We start from the raw sequence: 21,071 nt of genomic DNA, 5'->3' as shown, positions 1-21,071 counted from the left end.
ACCTAAATTTGAGGAGAAGTGAATTCTATAGAGGCTGGAATAATTCAGTCTCACTAGCACTGTATACGTCTTTCCTTTCCGTCTCATCTTCATTTTTACTAATAGTCGTTTACTTTGTTTATGATTCTGAATGGGGTGAGTTAGAAGCTGTTCTAACCAAAGGGGAGAAAGTTACAATTAAAGTTTCAACTCATAGAAAAAGAAAATTGAAGATACTAGATTATGGAAAGATGTTACTGGATTGGCAGAATTAATATAATGAAAGTGGCCACTCTACCAAAATTAATCTGCAGATCTAATGCAACACCTATCAAAGTTGACCATATTTCACAGATCAAGAAAAATTTCAAGAATCCTATGGAATCATAAAAGACTTCATATAGCCAAAGTGATCCCAAAGAGTAAGACAGAGATGGAGGTATCATAACTTTATTGACTTTAAATTATGACATAGAACTATAGTGATTTAAAATTAGCTTGCTACCAACATCAAAGCAAGCAGGTAGAACAGTGAAATAGAACAGAGGACCCATAAATAAGTCAACATAAGTCAACAATGGTCAAAAAATTACTCGTACCAGAAATTGTGGAAAAAACACATCTACCTGCAGAAGAATTAAATTAGATTTATTTCTTTCACTTTCTACAAAATTCAATTTGAAATAGACTAGAGACTCCTATTTAAAACCTGAAACACTGAAACTTCTAGACAAAAGCATACTTTTCATGACACTGGAAGGAATTGTCTGACTGGAACATAACAGCATGTGATCTAGTGTCAAATATCAACAAATGGAACTACATTAAATCAATGGAAAATTTAAGCTTTATATACCTGATGGCTAAATGTGCTGGACAAACTTCCAAATGTTTATTGACCACTAGGCTTTCTTCTTTTGATAACTGTATCTTTATTTCCTTAGCCTATTTCTTTATTGGCTGGCTTGATTTTCACGTTTACTAAAACTTTTTATTTATTATAGATATTAGTACTCTTATTCTGTCTCACTGTCTCTGTCATTTCTTTGTCTCTGTCTGCTCCCAACCCTCGACAGAGCTACCAGTGGATTTCTCCTATTCTTTTGGCCATTTCTTCACTCAATTCAATGTTTGCTTTGCTGTGCAGAAGCTTTTTAATTTCATATAGTCTTACTTGCCAGTTTTTGTTATTTCTTTTGCACTATAGTACAGACCTGTTCAGAGAGTTCATGCCTGCACCTATCTCTTGAAATATTTTTCCTGTTTTCCTATATCATATATGAAGTTTCACATTTTACATTAATGTCTTTGACCAATTTGAATTGATTTTCATGAACACTGAGAAGTATGGATCTACTTTCATTCTTTCAAATGTGGATATATTTTCCTAATGTTATTTGTTGGAGATGATTTTCCTTCATGCCCAATATGTGTTTTGACAACATTGTTAGATGTAGCTGTGTGGCTTTATTTCTGCATTGCATACTCTATTCTCTTGGTCTCAAAGTATCTTTTGTGAAGAACCATGTTGTTTTCATTACAATTATTAGTATAACTGGAGTTTAGACAATTCAATTCATATAGCATGGTTCTTTGTGTTTAGGATTTCTTTGACTATTATGGTTCCATATAATTTTAGTATTCCAGTTCTATGGTGAAAGTCATTTAATTTTGATATTTTTTTTTTACTGAACCTATGAATTATTTTCAGCAATATAGTCATTTTTATATTTTCATCTATTCTAATCTATGAACACAAGAATCTACTATATATTCTAGTGTCTTCTTTGATTTCTTTTAAAAAATATTTTGTAATCCTCATTGTAGAGAATTTTCACCTTCTTGGTCATGATTGTCCCTCATTAGTTTTGTAGGCATTGTGAATGAGATATTTCCCACACTGCTGATTTATTGTTTAGTATGCTTGTTATTGGTAATAAGAAAACAATTGAATTTATGTGTTGATTTCATATCCTGCTAGGTTCCTAGAAGTGTTTATAAGTTCTAATGTTTTATTTATTGATTCTGTGACAATGTTAAATCCGAAAGGATAATTTGACTTTTCTATTTGTATTTTTTTTTTTTTACTACTCCTGTCTCTTTTTTCTTGGTAGCACTTGACACACTACACTAACATTAGGGAAAGTGAATCCTTTTGTCACATTCCTAAATGTAGAAATGATTCCAGCTTTTTCTTACTTTGTATAGTATTGGCATAGTTTTTTTCACATGTAATCTTTATTATGTTAAGGTATACTTCTTTTATTCTTATTTTTTCATGAAGGATTTCTGTACTTTGTAAAAAGCCATTTGTACATCTACTGCTATGTGATTTCTCTGCTGTGTTACTTACATTCCTCTTGCTGTGATAAAATATTATCACCAAAGAAATTTATAGAAGGAAGAATCAAGTTGTGTTTTCAGTTTCTCACAGTAGGAGTCTATTGTGGCCTGGTAGCATGCACAATGCAAAGTGACAGGAGAAGGAAGTTGAGAGATTTCATCTTAATTCCAAGCATGAAGCAGAGAAAGCAAACCAGAAGTAGGGTGAGTACATATAATCTCTGGCCAATCTCAGTGATGGAATTGTACCAGCAAGAATGTACCACCTACCCTCTGACCCCTCAAGCAGTATCACTAACCAGGGACCAAGTGTTCAAATGCCTAAGCCCATAGGGAACATTTCATATTCGTACCACCATGTGTGCTTTATTCTATGTGTTGTATTGCTTAAATTGTTCTTTATATGTTGATTCATCTTTGTTTTCTTGAATGAAGATGGCTTTAATGTGGAAAATGATCTTTTACAATATCCTATTGAATTCCGATTTTAAATATTTTATGGAGATTTTTAATATTCATGTCTGTCAGAGGTATCAACCTTCAATTTTCTATTGCCTTTTTTTGTTCTTATACTCTTTTGGTACTTGTGCAATACTGGCTCTGTAAAACGAGTTTGTTACTGTTATTATTATGGAGAAGTTTAAGGAGTCCTTTTGTAGAGAGCCGTGGAAAGCATAGACATCTCTGGCAATCTGATGCTCTTACAAGTTCTGTAATTTACTGTCTTTGTGTGAGGGGAAAGCGCACGAAGTCACAAGCCCATCCCGGGGCATGTAGGATTTTATGGGCAATTAACCAACCAGATATGTACACATCACTCCAGGGGGTATTTAACCAGGACCTTCTCGGGGCTCGGGGCCTTTTCTCCCAGCCGGTTTCCACCAGCCGGCCTTTTCCCAGCGGGTCTTTTCTCTATAACATCATAATAAAGATCTGCTGAAGAACTTTGGTGTCTGTGTGATCTCGCTGGCGAGCACAGGCCACCGACATAAGCGGTGCCACAAACCCGGGAATTCAAAGGTAACCTGCGGAGAGGAGGCCCTCCCATCCGGAGTAAAACTTTAAGAGACTGCAGTGGAAGACAGAATCAGCGAGGTATGTTTAATCCTGAATCTTTTCATATTTCCCCTAAATCACAAGCAACAGTGAAAATTTTGTTATCTTAGTGCCAGATTTCACCCATTTCCTCCTGCTGTTGTATTGCTTTCACCAGTTTGCCTGTTTAAATCTTGCCGCCGCTTGAGCCAGCCCTGCCCCCCCTTCCAGCAGCCGTTCCGGGCTGCGAGGTTCAGTAGGCAAGTGAAACTTTGGCCCTTTCCCTTCTTCCAGCTCTTTTCTGGGGTTTTTACAAGGCAGGAAAAAGTTTGGCTCTAGCTGCTTTGATCCAGTGGGTTTTACGAGCAGACAGAGGCTTAGCATAATTAATTAGCCGCGAGTGAGCCACAGAGCCCTTCTCCCTGAGAGTCAGATTCTCCTGGAGATAAGGGAACAAACAGCATGTGGCCTTGCAGTCAATTGTGACCGACTCTGCAGAAAAAAAAAAAAAAAAAAAAAAAAAAACTTTGTTAAGGAGAGAGATCCGTTTGCCTGCACGGGAATGCTGACACTCGCCTCCTGGGACAGGCTAGAGCAGGATCTAATTCAAGAACAGCAGAATGGAAAGTTGAGGCCAGGCACACGCTCATTGTGGAAATTACAGGATCAAAAGTATAGCTCAGCTATTGTGGTGAGTCAGGAGATACTGAAAGAGATTCAGGATAGAAACTTACCAGTAACTGGATCTGGGAAGTGCTTACAAGCTCAAAATGGAAGCTTGGGTAGACTGTCTACAGAAATTCCCCAGACATTAGATCTGCGGGAGGGAAGTAGGGGCCGGACGAGTCCCTGGGAGAGTTCTTTTACGAAGGGAAAGCCTCTATATCCAGTAGAGGAATTGCAATATCTGAAATTATATGAATATGAATCGGTGAGGTCTGGTTTCTCCAAGCGAGAACCAGAGAGAGTTGGAAAAATAGTCCGTTATGAGGCGGAAGGAGATGAAGAAGTAGTCCTCTTTGAGGCGGAAGGATTCCATTTACGTGGACGGCTGCAGCCGCAGAATAGAAAACAAAGAGAGGCGGGGATTAGAAACCGCGCACAAGCTCCCCCGCCCGCGGTGAAGACCCGAGCCGCTGCGGTGCTCCCGCACACTCTCCCGCCTTAGGCGGCGGCGGCTCCTCCGCCCGCGGTGAAAACCCGAGCCGCCGAGGCGCTCCTGCGCGCTCCCCCGCCCCCCTGGAATTCTCAGGCAGCACTCCCTGCTGCAATTTTGAGCGCACCACCGCCTTATGCAGACAAGAGCGGTGCAACCACCTTCCTTTCAGAGGAAGATGTTTCAAGCTTTTCCAGTGTTTGAAGCTCCAGAAGGAGGTCGTATTCACGCACCAGTAGAATATACTGCAATTAAAGAACTTGCTGAATCAGTTCAGAAGTATGGGGTTGATACAAATTTTACAATTATGCAATTAGAGAGACTAGCCACTATGGCAATGACCCCAAGCGATTGGCAAAATGCAGTGAGAGCTGCTCTCCCCAATAAAAATTAATAGATACTGGGGCTGATGTAACAATTATTAGAAGACAAGAGTGCCTTTAACTTGGCGTTTGTCTGATCCCTCATTCAACTAAAAGGAGTTGCTTATTCAGTTAAACCAAAACCAAAGCTCAAATTTAAGATTTATGACATTAATGAGACATTACAGCCTGTCTTGCCTACGTTAGTTACCATTCTAGTAAATACATAGAATTATTATAGATTTGAGAGATTGTTTTTATTGTTCCTTTACATCCTGGTAAAGGTGATGAGTTTAAATCCAATAAATTTATTAGTGATTCTTGAGAGCCCATGAAACAATGTCATTAAAAGGTTGCTTCAAAGAATGATTAATAGTCTTATATAAGAATTTGTTATTGCTTTAATACAGAAATTAAACATTTAAATCTCTCAGTGTATTTTATTCATTTTGTTAACTGATATCTCTAAAAAGAGTTTTTCTGTACGCCCTTGCTCTAATACAATGAGTTTTGAAATTTTGGAGTACTTGTTGCTCCAGAAAAAATTCAAAGACAATATCTTTTAATATTTGAAAATTCAGTTACATCTTAAACAGATTGTCACACAAAAAAATTCCAATAAGAATGGATAATGGGAGCTAGAGAGATGGCTCAGCCGTTAAAGGCTAGGCTCACAACTACAAATATTTAGAGTTCAATTCCCAGCAACCCATGGTGGCTCACAATCATTCGTAGTGGGATTTAGCGCCCTCTTCTGGCTTACAGGCGTACATACAAAAATTGGTTTACTTTTAATGATTCTTAAAAATCAAGTTAACAGATATTAATTGGCTAAAACCTCATCTTAAACTTACCATAAGAGGATTTAAACCTCTGTTTGATGTTTTTCAAGGGAGATACAAATCCTAATTCCCCTCGACAGTTAACGGATGAGGGATAGATAGCTTTGTAAAAGTATAAAATAAGCTGTTAGTCATTAAAAGATAAATTATCTAGACCATGATACATTGTTGGCTGTTTACATTATTGCTACTCATGTGCTCACAACAGACCTTGGCCAAAGAAACCATTAATGTGGATTCATCTATCTACAAGTAAAGTTTGAACATCTTATTTTGAAACTATTACAGTGTTAATACAAGATTGTAAGATAGAATCCTGAAAATATATTAGATGAAATGCTAATTCTTTATTCCAAATAAAAATTAAGTTGGTTATTGGAAAATAATGATATTTGACCTATTACTTGGCAAAGTTTTTAGGCAAAATTGATAATCATTATCCATAAGACAAGTTGTTAACAGTTGTTCTGTATACATGCTTTTGTTTTTCCTATAAATTTACATGCAGCCCATAGAAAAAATATTTACTATATTTACAGATGCCTCATCAATTTATTAGACAGTATATGTAATTATATCACATGTTCATTTTCTTGAATTTTCCCCTGCTTCAACACAAATAATTAAATTATGTGCTGTAGACACTGTTTGAAATACTGAAAATTCAAGCTTTCAATTGGTACACTCATAGCCAGTATATGGCTCATGGTTTGTAACTACTTAAAATTGTTGCCTTTTTTAGATATTACTAATTCTCAAATTTTACAGTTAATTATAAAAATACAGCTTAATTTAAGAAACATGTACTGTTTCTTTATAAGACATTTAAGGGTTCATTGGATTGCCTAGAGCCCAGGACAATGCCAGAACAGATTTGTATACCAGTCAAATTATAGACTGTATAGAAACAATTGGCCATACAATCTTATTCTTTATATCATCAAAATAATAATGGCTTGAGACAATAATTTGATATTTCTAAAAAGTGTACAAATTAAATAACAAAAACTTCTTCTCAGTGCCCTCAATTTTCATAATGGTGTTAAGCCTTGAAGACTTACACATGATTAATCATGGCAAATAGATGTTACCCATATCCCATCCTTTGGGAGACTTCAATATTTACATGATTCTATTGACACTTGTTTCAGAATTATATTTGCCTCCCCTTTATAGGGAGAAAAGACAACACATGTTATCCAGCATTGCCTTGAGGCCTGGAGTGCCTGGGGAAAGCCTAAAATTCTTAACTTATACGTCTCAAAAGTTTGGACAATTTTGTTGCCAAATGGAGGTGACTCACCTGACAGGTCTACCATACAATCCTCAAAGACAAGACATTATAGAACGGGATCATCGTACTCTTAAATCTTATTTTTTAAAACAAAAAGGGGGAGTCGAGGAGGCTCTACCCTCAGTGCCACGAGTCACCGTTTCTATAGCACTCTTTGCTTTCAATTTTTTAATTTTGGACAGTCAGGGCCATTCGGCTGCTGACCATCATTGTTTAGAGCCTGATAGGCCAAAGGAGATGGTCAAGTGGAAGGACGTCTTGACCAGACAATGAAAGGCCTGGATCCTATTTTAATAGGATCCAGGGGAGCGGTCTGTGTTTTTACACAGGAGGAAGACAATCCATTCTGGCTACCAGAGCGACTGATGCAGAGACTCGTGACAACTGAAGATGACACCCCGAAGAATTCATCTACAGATGCTTCCAGTCCTAATTTGGATTCTCCAGAATTGGGTTCCTAGTATATGGGGAGAACAACGATGGGCTATATTATCTGCTTTTCCTAAACCTATACCTGTTAGACATGGTGCCATGGTGTTTCCAAGATTTCTTACAACTAATAGAACCATGGGGCTGCCTTATCTTCCCTATGATAAAACGCAGGCGCCCCTGGGAGAAAATCGTTCCTTGCCTGAACGGGGTTCTCTCTGTTTTCAGATTACTGAGACAGGAAACTGTATAACTCTCCTGAAGAGAACCTTGGGGTGGTTTTATGAAAAGAGAAGCTGGGTTAAACTAACAACTAAAAGGAATGATAATGAAAAGGACAATAGTTATGTCAAAGAGTTCTCACAGTCCTTTTTACAACCAGCCATTTGGATAGATGGAACATTTTTATCACCCAAACTTATTGATGGAGAACATCCTCGTCAACCTAAGGTCTCTCCTTTTTGTAGTCTAGAAGATGAGGGAGCTGTTCTGCCTTGGTCTGATTGTCAATCCAGAGTAACACGATGGGCAGACACCAATGAAACCTTTTCCTTTTCACCCAATATGTTGGGAGATCCTGGAGCTGACGCGGTAATGAGAAAGGGTCCTTTTCTACAGAGCGTTAGTATGAATCCTTTTCACAAATGGCTACTCTGTGGAGTTAATGGCAGTTGTACCGACCTCAACCCGCTAGCCTTTCTCCAGGGCGGAGCAGCAGGAAGAACATCCTTTACAGGAGTTATTAATGGAACTATGGTGAAACAGAGTGCAGATCCGATCCCTCAGTTGACAAATCCTATTCAGTTAATTACTGGAGTTAACAGGATCATTGTAAATCAAACAGTATTTTGACCTACACCAGTGTGTGTTTTTCCACCCTTCTTGTTTATTCTTTCCAATTCCTCATTTGAAAAATACACTAATGATTCATGCATGATGTCTCAGTGTTGGGCTGTTGGACAAGCTAAGAGTGCCATGGTTGCCAGAGTGCCACGATGGGTTCCTGTTCCTGTTGAGACACCCTCTACTCTGTCATTATTCAGACAAAAAAGAAACTTTGGCATAACTGCAGCCATAATAACAGTGATATCAGTCACTGCCATTGCAGCTACGGCTGCTGGGATTGCTATGACAACCAAAGTCCAAACAGCAACAGCCTTAAATCAGCTGTCTGCTACAGTGACAGAGGCAGGCAACTTCCATACTTCTGCTAATGCTGAATTGAAAGGCGGATTGATGATTGTTAATCAGCGCCTAGACTTGATAGAAGAAAAGATAGATATCCTCTTTCAATTGGCACAATTGGGATGTGAAAGAAGTCTGGGAGCACTCTGTATTACTAGTGTTCAATATGAAAACTTTACTCGAGCAGCTAATTTGTCCAGACAATTGTCTCGTTACCTAACAGGAGAATGGTCAGAAGGATTTGATGAACTTCTCGAGAAGTTGCGAGAAGCAGTGGCAGCCATCAACTCAATGCGTGTGGACGTTGCGCTGACTGAAGGACTCTCCACCTGGATCTCTTCAGCTTTCTCTTTCTTTGAGGAGTGGGTGGGAGTAGGCCTGTTTGGTACAACCCTGTGTTGTGGATTAGTGTTCATACTCTGGTTGGTTTGCAAGCTCAGAGCTCAACAGAAACGTGACAAAGTCGTGATTACCCAAGCACTTGCAGCCTTAGAACAAGGTTCATCTCCCGAAATCTGGTTGTCTATGCTAAAGAAATAGCCAACAAACAGATCCTCAGCTACTGCACCCCAAGGGCTCAGACCATTGCACTGGGTCAGTGAGGAGTTTTAGCCTGACTGGTCCTTTTCTGTGTAGCTCTGGTACCTAAATTTTGAGACAAACAGCCCTTGCACCCCTAGGAGGTGACTCCATTGCACAGGGATGGGTGTTTGCATCTCTCTTGGTTTCCCCTAGCCTTTGCACCCAGAGGACTCGCTTCCATTGAACCTGGTAAGGTGGGAGAGACTGTATCAAACTATTAGTCCTTGATCGCTTATTCCCCCATAATGGAATTTGCTTGATCGGGCTTGAGTTTGAGTTTTGATTGGTACCGTGCCAGACAGACCAAGGACAGCTCTATCTTTTGTCTCCAGGCCAGCTGCCATTGGTCCCAACGACGGGAATAGGTTGATGCCATATGCCAGAGGTACACCATGTGCTGTGAGTTTACCCCATGACGGGCATTACAAGTGGCCACAACCTGGGTGCACATCCTTGCTGGCAAGAATGCCAGGTGTGGGTGCAACCCTCGTAGCCTAAGACAGGGAGCTCACCATTCTTTGGTGCTGGCTATGGAAAAATGTCAACTAGCCTAAGACACGGGAAATGGCCAGTGCCTGTGATTCTCATTTAAAACAAAAAGGGGGAGATGTAGAGAGCCGTGGAAAGCAGAGACATCTCTGGCAATCCGATGCTCTTACAAGTTCTGTAATTTACTGTCTTTGTGTGAGGGGAAAGCGTGCAAAGTCACAAGCCCATCCCGGGGCATATAGGATTTTATGGGCAATTAACCAACCAGATATGTACACATCACTCCAGGGGGTATTTAACCAGGACCTTCTCGGGGCTCGGGGCCTTTTCTCCCAGCCGGTTTCCACCAGCCGGCCTTTTCCCAGTGGGTCTTTTCTCTATAACATCGTAATAAAGATCTGCTGAAGAACTTTGGTGTCTGAGTGATCTCGCTGGCGAGTACAGGCCACCGACATCCTTTAATCTTTTTAAATGCTTTATGGTCTTCTACAATGAATCTCTCTAGACTTGTTCTGTTAGATGGGAGATTTCTTATTATTGTTTTAATCTAATTGCTAGTCATATACTTGGCTAAATATTTTATATTATCTTGGTCTAACATTTTGTTAGGTCATGTGTTTCTAGAGAGATCCATTTATTTTAGATTTTCTAATTTATTGGAGTATAGTTTTTTAAAAGCATGTTCAATAACACTATGAATTTCATCAATATTTATTGTAATGTCTTTACTTTTATCTTTTGTTAGTTTGTATCCTCTCTAAATTTGTAAGTTTGTCTTTGAAATGCTCTGTTAGTTCAATTTCATTAATCTTAAGTCAGTCTTTATTATTTCATTGTGTTTACTTAATTTGCTTTATTTTGTTCTCATTTCGATAACACTTTGAGGTACTTTCTTAAGTTATTTATTTAAAATATAAGTTCCTTTAAAGAAGGCGTTCTGTTTATCATAGATACATTTCCATAAGATAGTTTATTGCAGTGATCAATTATCAGTAAAAAATATCAAATGTTTTTAACATTTTGTTTTGTTTTGTTTTTCGAGACAGAGTTTCTCTGTATGGCCCTGGCTGTCCTGGAACTCACTCTTTAGACCAGGCTGGCTTTGAACTCAGAAATCTGCCTGCCTCTGCCTCCCAAGTACTGAGATTAAAGGCGTGCTCCAACACTACCCACCTCTTTTATAACATTTTAAGAATGATAGATCCACGGAACATGTTTGGGAGCTGCAGTTTTGTCTCTTAAAGATAATAGAGAATTAAAATCAAGTATGTATGAAAGAAATTTGCGTTTTCAAAGATTAAATCCAAACTGAATAATTCTATCTCACAACTTATCACCCAAATGTAATGAACTTGGTGTCAATATATTCTCTTCTCAACTTTGACATTTCTTATAGCCCTCTAAAATAGTAATAGGATGAACTCTTATTGAAAAACTTAACTAAACAATGTACCTCACCATTGGACTTAAATTTTTTTTTGATCCATTTTACTCTAATGATCAGTGTGATTTCCATAGATGTGTCATATGTGATTTAGTTTACTTTATCATACATTTGTGTCTATTCTTCAAGGGTGAATGGCTTGTGGGTTCTTCATTGGCTTCAAGTTTGGAAAAAAATCTAAGAGATTCAATTAACTTTTACTGATTCATAAAGAAAATCGACTTTCTGAGATACAGGTCACTTTTAAAGGTAGCCTGTTTAACTTGTAAGGAAACGCATAAGCTAAAAATCACTGTCTGAGAGGCTCTTTCAATGTGGTAGGAATGGAAGCTAAGAACATTCCGGTCAGCTGAGGCTTCTTTTTATTTATTATTTATTAATTTTTTATTTAATTTTATTTTCCTGGATATTTTTTTTATTTACATTTCAAATGTTATCCCCTTTCTTGGTTTCCCCTCCTGAAACACCCTATTCCACCCCCCCCCGCTTCCTGCTTCTATAAGGATGCTCCCCACCCTGGGCATCCTACACTAGGGCATCGAGCTTTCACAGGACGCTTGACCACTGATGCCCGACAAGGCCATCCTCTGCTACATATTCTGCTGGAGTCACGGATTGCTCCATGTGTACTCTTTGGTTGGCGGTTTAGAACCTGGGAGCTCTGGGGTGTCTGGTTTGTTAATAACGTTGTTCTTCTTATGCAGTTGCAAACCCCTTCAGTTCCTTCAGACCTTTCTCTAACCCCTCCATTTGGGACCCTGTGTTCAGCCCAATCGTTGGCTACGAACATCCACCTCTGTATTTGTCAGGCTCTGGCAGAGCATCTCTCAGGAGAAGCTATATAAGGCTCTTGTCAGCATGTCCTACTTGGCATCCACAATAGTGTCTGGGTTTGGTGACTGTATATGGGATGGATCCCCAGGTGGGACACTCTCTGGATAGCTTTTCTTTCAGTCTCTGCTCCACATTTTGTCTCCATGTTTGCTCCTGTGAGTATTTTGTTCCCCCTTCTAAGAAGGACTGAAGCAGCTACACTTTCGTCTTCCTTCTTCTTGAGCTTCATGTGGTCTGTGAAATGTATCTTGGGTATTACTAGCCTTTGGAATACATGCCTCAGCTGACGAACTAAAATGTTCTTAGCTTCCATTCCTATCACATTAAAAGATCGTCTCAGATAATGATTTTTAACTTACACATTTCCTAACAAGTTAAACAGGCTAAGAGTGATAAGTACCTTGAAAAGTTGATTTTCTTTATGAAACAGCAGTAAATGTTAGTTGAATCTATTTAATTTTTTTCAAACTTGAAGCTAATATTCACTTATCAGTGAGTGCATACCATGTGTGTTCTTTTGTGACTGGGTTACCTCACTCAGGACAATATTTTCTAGTTCTATCCACTTGCCTAAGAATTTCATGAAGTCATTGGTTTTAATAGCTAAGTAGTATTCCATTGTGTAAATGTACCACATTTTCTGTATCCATTTCTTTGTTAAAGGACATCTGGGTTTCTTCCAGCTAGCATAAATAAGGCTGCTATGAACATAGTGGAACATGTTTCTTTGTTAGAGGCATTATAAAAATATCATTGTATGTATATTCTATATAAGAACATTTTATGAAATCCTGCATTATTTTTTCAATTATCACTTGAGAACAGTAAAAACTTGCAAAGTAAAGTAGGATATGCTGTCTCGATAATGAGTAACGAAAGACTCTTGAAGAAAAAAAAGCAAACTAATAAAATGAGCATAAAATCTTGAAATTATCAACTTGTGAAATTACGAATAGACTCAAAAATATCCAAATTTAAATTTTAAAAATGCCTGAGTTTATAAAGACGCATTACCATGCCTCCCAAATACTGGATTTTCTTTACTTCTCCTCTTACTTTTTCTATCTTTTTCTCAAGCCCTTTTTGGGTTTCAATCTATAGTAGCTTACCTCTGGTGACACCTTCACATCCCGAAGACCCAGTCCAACCATTGTGCATTATTATTAAATTTTTATTTATTTTTCACTATATTATCATTGTGTCGATACTTGCTTTTGTTCTATGTTTTCAAAATCTAGCAGTGCTATTGTTCAAAAATATTTGATGAAAGTATATAATTCATGTTTCATAATGCTCATTTTGTATCTATTTGACACAGGAAAAAACTTAAGCCAAGATAAATACAGACAACACAATATAGATAGAACTTTATGATCCATCTTCATAGTTACTCATTATACACATTCAAAAGTATTCATTACACAGGAGTTTTTTACAACATGGAAAACCAATTATTTGTAATGTAATTGGTAGAAAAAATTTGCTGCTGAGTATGGATTTCAGATGATCATATCTGATGAATTTTGTTGAAACTGGTTAGTGGCATTAGATTTCTTTTGTAATTTTTATTAATTTATTAATTCAATAAATTTTGATTGTATTTTTCCCTTTCTCGAAATCCTCCAAGAACCTCCTAATCTCTTTACCCACCCAACCAGGTGATTTCTGTCTCTTTCTAAAACAGTTATTTTTAATTTTTTGTTTCACTTTTATCTACATATACATTCTAAAACATGATAATTAAAATATAAAATATTGCTTCAGAAACTTACATAACAATGAATGAATCCTTTATATGTATAGGAGTATAAGTGACTGACCACTATCATAAAACCAGTATACTTTTGTAAGTTGTCAACATAATACATTCACCTAGATCAGAGGTCTGGAAGATCTCATCTTCCTAATGCTGTACCCCTTTACTACACTTCCTCATGTGCCAAACCAAACCATAAAATCATTGTGTTGCTAACTCCTAACTGTAATTTTGTTACTGTTACAAATTGTAATGTAAATATTTGATTTGTGACTCCTATGAAAGGCTTTTGCAGCCACCCAAGGGGTCTAGATTCACAAGTTGAGAACCACTGATTTAGATTATTAGGTCGAACAAAAAAAATTCTCTCTAAAACCAGCAATAGACATATATGTATCTGTGAGTACAAGTCTCTATATATGAGTTTATGTGTGCATCTGTGTTCGCATGCACTCACATATGTGTGCGTGTTTGTGTGTGTGCGAGTGCAAGTGTGTATGTGCTGAAATCCTAAGGCAGAATGCTAAACTGCATAGATTTGTTCCTGGTTTTCTCTTTTTCTGTTTGTTCAGAAGCAGAGTGAGACTGTGAGCTTTGGGTCAATTCCAGCAGAATCCTTCCTCAGATATCTTTGCTCCATGACTTGACTTCATCTGAAATCACTGGTTTTCATACACATGAAGACTAGTTTTCATCCGTTCTATAGTCTCTTCTTCCCAAGACAGCCTGTTTCCTCAGCTCTTTCCCACAGGTCACATCTACTCTCAGGACTGTTCCACCACTCCAAGCATCTACTGTAACTAACTGGGAAAGGAAAAGTAACATCCAGACTTAGACTGGGAAAGGAAAAGTAACTATGTGAGAAGTAAAAGTTGTAAACGCATGGAAGCATCCCTCTGGCTCCCCAGTTCCATGTTCTAAATGTCAAGATTCATCATACATGTCTGTCTATCCCCACCCACTTTGGTTTTTCCAGTGAATGGGAAGTCAGTTGTATAAGATTGAGGAGTCTTATTTCCAAAGTTTGATCGCACTATAAAGTCTTACACTGGAGTAGCTGCAGTCACATCAGTTGCCAAAGGTTTCAAAGACATTTAACAATTCAAGTAAAAGACAGTATGAGAGCATAGTGGGAATGGAAAGGATTCCCTTGCTGAACTGTGCCAGTACATCCATTTCTCTCTTATGTCTCACAGCATTTTGACTCCTGCAGTACCCTCACAGAGGCTTGCTTCAGCTCTGTGATTGTTAGAATTGGGATAAAAGAGTGACAACAGGGAATACATGGGTGACAAAGTAAAGGCAAAAATAAAGAGAAGTTTATTTTCTGTGAGAAACAAGCATAATGTTTCTATGAGAACACCCATAAAATATAAGATAAAGAGGACAATAAATGAAATTAAAACTTTCATGGCTTTCTCGTGAGCTTCTGTGTTGAGGTCTTTGAATTTTGATCCAATGGATTGTGTCTGGCTGCTGTGTCTCCAAAGGGAAATGGTTAACAGGAAACAAGTATTTAGGGCCCCCATAAAGAGGGAAATGGGCCCCATATTGGCAAAAACATAGCTTATACGTAACTCACTTTTCTCCAGATGGATCAGCCAGGATGTGTTGCTCTGATGCATTTTAATATCTTTAATCACTTTCACAGCTAATGGAAAAGAAGCTAGCTATGTTATAATTATGTATCCAATTGAAAGACAAAAACTTTATCAGCCCTTCTCTTCAACCAGAGAAATATGTAGTGGGAAAAATTTGCTATCTTCAGGAAATAAAAGATGCTCAGGCTGGTGGCAAAGCAGACAGTCAAATGGTGAATAATTACTCATGTAATTTATGCAGTCATGTAGACTTAAATACAGACTGAAAGAAAACTTTTGTATATGCATCTAAAGTTATTATCCATATGGTAAAAATCCTGGAAATTCCCAAGCCAGTGGGAATAAAGCCAGTCTTAGAGAGTTTCTTATTCCTGACCCAGTCTGTGCAGTTTACAAGTACATTAAATGTGTTCCCTAAAACTCCCAGCGTAGCTTCACTAGTGGTAACAGAAAGGAGAATGCTTTCCAGTGTAATCAGCATCTCTGCCATTTTTCAAGACTGCTGTTGGACCTGGTGTGAGTCACCTGCTGCAGAATTGTTGCAAGTAGCAGCTACTTGATGTAGAACTGATATTTATCTTCTTCCCTTAAATAATGACTCCAGAGGAAATCAAGTGTGTGTGGTGGTTAAATGAGAAATAATGTTACAGTGTTCACGCCTGTGGCTTCTGTAAGATTCAGCTAGTCTACAGAAGTCTGTGGGCTAAATGTCCTCTTGCAATTTGCTAAGATGCAAATTGAAGTTTCTTTTTCATGGATTTTTCTTGTCCCTCTGAGACTATTTTGCATTTAATAGGCAGAATTATATTGTAAGAGCATCATATATTTATATTTAAAATATGAAATAGAAAAATCAACATTGTCTTTTATCTTTTAAGTATGAAAATGAGAAAGGTGATAGCTCTCTGTCATGTAAGGGAGGAATCAATAGGCTACTATATTAGCAGAACATTTTAAGCAAGAGACTGAAAAAAATGACCACTTCCTTGACTAGAAGAGCAATGTATAATCACCTCTTCAGTTTGACTGAGGATGCTTGTAAAGGAAATATGGAGTGCACACAGATTTGACTCTCAAAAAATTCACTCAAAAAATTACGAATCCAATAAAGATTAGTCCCTACCATTAGTCTCTACCCAGTTCCTTCCTTAAGTCTTATGGGAGGTAACTGGGCAGGATAGCAAGGTTGTATCCTCCTCTTGGGATGACCTATCCCCCTCAAGAACTTTCCTAATAAATTTGATTTGTTCTGCTCAATCCTTGACTGTCTTTTCTATTCTAGATCTGAGAGAGAGAGAGAGAGAGAGAGAGAGAGAGAGAGAGAGAGAGAGAACCCAGAAGTCAATGGCCTAGGACTAGTTCGATGATTTTGGCCATAAAGCATCCTTTGTTCCATTAGTTAAGTGCATGATGGACAAAACAGCCTCCATTATACTCAAAGAACACATAAAATTTACAGATACTTCATAGATTCTAAGCAGACTGGAGCAGGCTTAGAAAGGAGTTAACCATCTTCTCTCACAGTCTTTTAACTATATCCCTCCTCTCTGGACGTTTTGGCAGCAAATATTCAAAACTACCCATTTTAATATTCTTTATCAATATAAAATATTGACATTTCTCTGCTCATTTGTTAATGACACATGCTATAAATACTATCCTATATATAATTCTCCTTGAAGGTAAAATCACCTCAGGCAATGGGGCATGACACTCTGCAGCTGTGCTGGCCCAGATATCACTATGGACCTAGGTGCAAGTGTAGGCTACCCAGATCAGCATGGCCCTTGGAAGAAGCATGGCCCACAGCAACATCAGCATAGTTTCAGGATGCAGCACAGACCACAGACATCTGTATTGCCATTGGAGTAGCGTGTAGTTTCTGCTAGCCTCCTTTAAGCTCTGGGTCAACTGATCTGCCAGCCCCACCCGCTCCAATCCACAGATGAAACATACACACATACATTAACTTAATTTTCAACCTAACTTATGGCTCAATTGCTGGGTGATTCTAATCTCCCATGGCTATCATGTCCTTCCCAATACTCTTAGCTCAGCCCCCTAAATCTGTCTTCAACTTTAATTGCTCAGTTACCTTTTCCTTGTTCAGCAATTCAAAATGACCCTCAGCTTTAGTTGTATTTCTAATCTCCCACCTGGGGAAATGGCCTGCGGCCACTCTGCCCTGAGATCTCACATGGCTGATCACCTTTTCTCCCTCTGAAGCATGGTGAAAATCCTCCTCTCTCCCCTGTGTTTTCTAGCTTGCCTGTGGGGACTTGGAAGTCCTGCCTCTTCTGCCCAGCTCACTAGCCACTAGCATCTTTATTGATGGATCAAGAACCAACTGGGGAACAGGACCGTAGCATCAGAACCACTCCCTATATTAGTGTCCTAGATTTATAAGTTTAATATGATTAAGATAAGAATTTTTTTCATATGTATTTCATTATAGAAACTTTTATATCCAATTTTTATTTTATTTTTTATATTACAATTTAAAAAAAAAAAACTCAAAACCTTTGACCATAAACCATTCAAAATGTAGCATGGGGAAGTTTAGAAATAGGTAAGAAAAATTTTAAATTTAATTTTAAAGAAGGCCAAGACTGGAAGCATACACAAGCTTCCTTTATAAGTCAAGTTGGGAGGATACACTGAAAATATGAACTCAAGGGCCTACTATACATAAAGTTCTAATGAAACCAGAATCAACATGTAATTAAAAAATAAATAAGAGTCAACTCAACCTTCAGCAGGTAGACAGGGTATTAAATGAGAGAAGGGGTTGCCTTTCTTCAGTCAAAACTCTGACCCATAATTGTTCCTGTTTTAAAGAACTGCAGGGATGGAAATGGAGAGGAGCCTGAGGAAAAGAAGGTCCAGTGACAGGCCCAACATGGGATCCAGCTCAAGAGGATGTCCCAAGGCCTGACACTATTCTTGAGGCTCCAGAGTGCTCACAGAAATGGACCTATCATGACTGCCCTCTGGAATACCCACAAGCAGGTGAAAGAGTCAGATGTAGGTATTTGCACCCAACCAATGGACAGAAGCTGCTGGCCCCTGTGGTTGAATTAGGGAAAGGCTGAAAGAAGCTGAGGAGAAGGGCAACACTGTAGGAGGACCAGGCTGAAAGAAACTGAGGAGAAGGACAACACTGTAGGAGGACCAGCCGTCTCAGTTAATTTGGACCCCTCAGATCTCTCAAACACTGGACCACCAAAATGGCAGCATATACCAGGTGATATGAGGCCCACAACACATATATAGGAGAGGACTGGTGGGTCTGTGTTCAATCCAAGCTGATGTACCTAACCCTCAGGAGACTGGAGGCCCCAGGGTGCTTAGAGGTCAGGTGGGGTGGAGGGTGGGGAGTGGGAAAAGCTTTGTGGAGCCAGAGGGGTGGGTTGGAGATATGGGATGTGGAAAAGTCAGAGGGTGGAATAAAATCTAGAGCAAATAAATAAATAAATAAATAAATAAATAAATAAATAAATAAATTTTAAAAAAGAAAAAAATATTGAATAGGAATTTATATTTTTTAAAAAGATTTTATTTTATGTATGTTAGTACACTGTTCTTGCCTTCAGACACACAAGAAGAGGGTATCTGATCACATTTCTGATGGTTGTAAGCAACCATGTAGTTGCTGGGAGTTGAACTAAGTAGCTCTGGAAGAGCAGTCAGTACTCAACTGCTGAGCAATCTCTCCAGACCAGAATTTCAGAATTTAAAAAGCATTAAAAAATGAAACCCAGAGCACCTGTTCTCATTATACAGAGATAAAGGACCTACTTATCCATTTTATACAAAAATGAAAGAAAAAGTTTCTAAGTATTAAGGATATATTTCTTAAAGCTATCACTGAACATCTATGAATCTGTCACTGCATATCATGTACCTTTCTTAAAATTCACACAGAAACATTAAACATGTAGTCAAGTATTGCAAGCATTTTTAATTAAGTGCTTTTTAAAGTTTTTTTATTTTTAACATGTCGTTTCTAAGATTAGTATAACGGAAGCTGCCTTATTTTATAGTGAAAATCAAACTAATGATATAAATGGGAAAATCACCAATGAGATGCTTTTTTAAAAAGTTATTTATTTTTGTGTGTGACCCCACACATACTCGTGAGAGTTAGACTCTCATCAGCTCAAGTGTTTTTAGCTGGTCTGCTCAGAACTAAACTAAGCAGTAGCTTTGTGTTGAGATACATGGCTCTAGGGTCTGATAGATCAGGTAGACACACTCTCTCCCAGATCCCCTTGGTGTGTCCCTTAGCCTCTGCAGACTACGATGGGACCTCAGGAGTGATGATAAAAGTTTTCATTCTAAAACAAAAAAATTTAAGAATTGATTATTGAGAAATCAACAGTTCAAACATACCTGTGGATTTCTAGATATGAATGATAACATGTGTATATTTGTTCCAAACCCTTAACGGGACATTGTCTACTCCACTCAAGTCCTGAACTTGCTCTACTATTTTCTGCTTTGGCCAGACACTGTGTCTTTGAATGTTTTCTTCAGGACATCCTCTCCTCAGCTCTAATTTATTTGTGGCGGCTTCATTTCAAATCCCCTTGGGGTTGAATAGTATGAAGAGTTCTTTTGTCATGTCTTTTCATCATCTTCCATACATTGTCTGCTTCTCTACATATTTGTCATAGAGCTGCATCCACTCTTATAACCATTGTTGCTTCATGAAATATCCCCTAGTAAATAAACATGATGGAACTTAATGTATGAAATAAAGTAACTGTAAGTAGTAAAACTGAACAGAAAGGAAACACCCCTCTCTGTTCTTCAGTTTCAATAATAATCCTGTGTTGAATATATGATTAGGGAATGAAGATTTCCTCCTACTCTTTAGGCTGTCTCTTCACTCAACTATTTTCTTTGCTGATTTACCTTGCTACTGATTTAATTATACAGTTTTATCAGCAGTATATAATCATTTTCTTTCCCATGGTAGTCAGTATCATCTTCAGTGTCCTGTGTCCTAAGATTGTCTTCTTTTCCTAAGTAAGGTCTTTTAAAATCTAGTGAGTAAGGAAGAATAATGGAAACAGGCTGTTTATTTTAGGGGACACCCTCCCTGTCCAATTTTGTGTGATAGTGTCACTGACATTGATCAGTATGAAGAATCATTTCATAATTCTTCTGATCTATTGTCCTATGACAATTTTTCTAGCTATTTATCAGAGTTGAATCCACTATTATAACAATGATACTATATCAAATACTTAATGTAACATGAATGTTGTGGTTTAGTGAGTAAAAATAAAGGCAACTTTGTAAAAAGTAAAAATGTACACAAAAGTTTCATGTTGCAAATGTCCAGATTGATTGTAACATTGTCTTGCTCTCCTTTTCTTTGAGTCTTCTGGGGAAAGGGAGTCAGTGGCACAGGAAAGCCAAAGAAATAGCAATGAAGTGTTATTTTGGATGTTAGGCACACCATGAAATCTTTCTTTACATGAGATGGTCTATAGTTGATGTTTTTCCTTTGGAAGACATACAGGAAGAGATGAAAGAGTCAGAAGACTGACTGTACAAATGAACTGGTACATGGAATTAAAATCCCACCTGGGAGTGTGCTTCCTCGAACAGCAGAAGAAGATTCCAACTGTGTTTGGTAATGATGCCAAATCAATAAAAGAACATAGTGCAAGTGAAAGGATCCTCAGAGATTTTTCTGCTGACTATCCCAGATTGTTTCTCTTCCAGGCTG

General features: G+C 38.0%; 1 pseudogene; it reads right to left on the bottom strand.

The window, feature by feature from the left end:
- Positions 1-14,913: 14,913 nt before the first annotated feature.
- On the bottom strand, positions 14,914-15,812 carry LOC114632350 (annotated as a pseudogene).
- Positions 15,813-21,071: the final 5,259 nt, after the last annotated feature.

The sequence above is a fragment of the Grammomys surdaster genome, unplaced genomic scaffold (genome assembly GCF_004785775.1).
Source record: "Grammomys surdaster isolate TR1022 unplaced genomic scaffold, NIH_TR_1.0 373, whole genome shotgun sequence".
NCBI lineage: Eukaryota > Metazoa > Chordata > Mammalia > Rodentia > Muridae > Grammomys > Grammomys surdaster.
The sequence above is the reverse complement of the archived record's forward strand: the minus strand, read 5'-3'. Positions and strand labels throughout refer to the sequence as shown.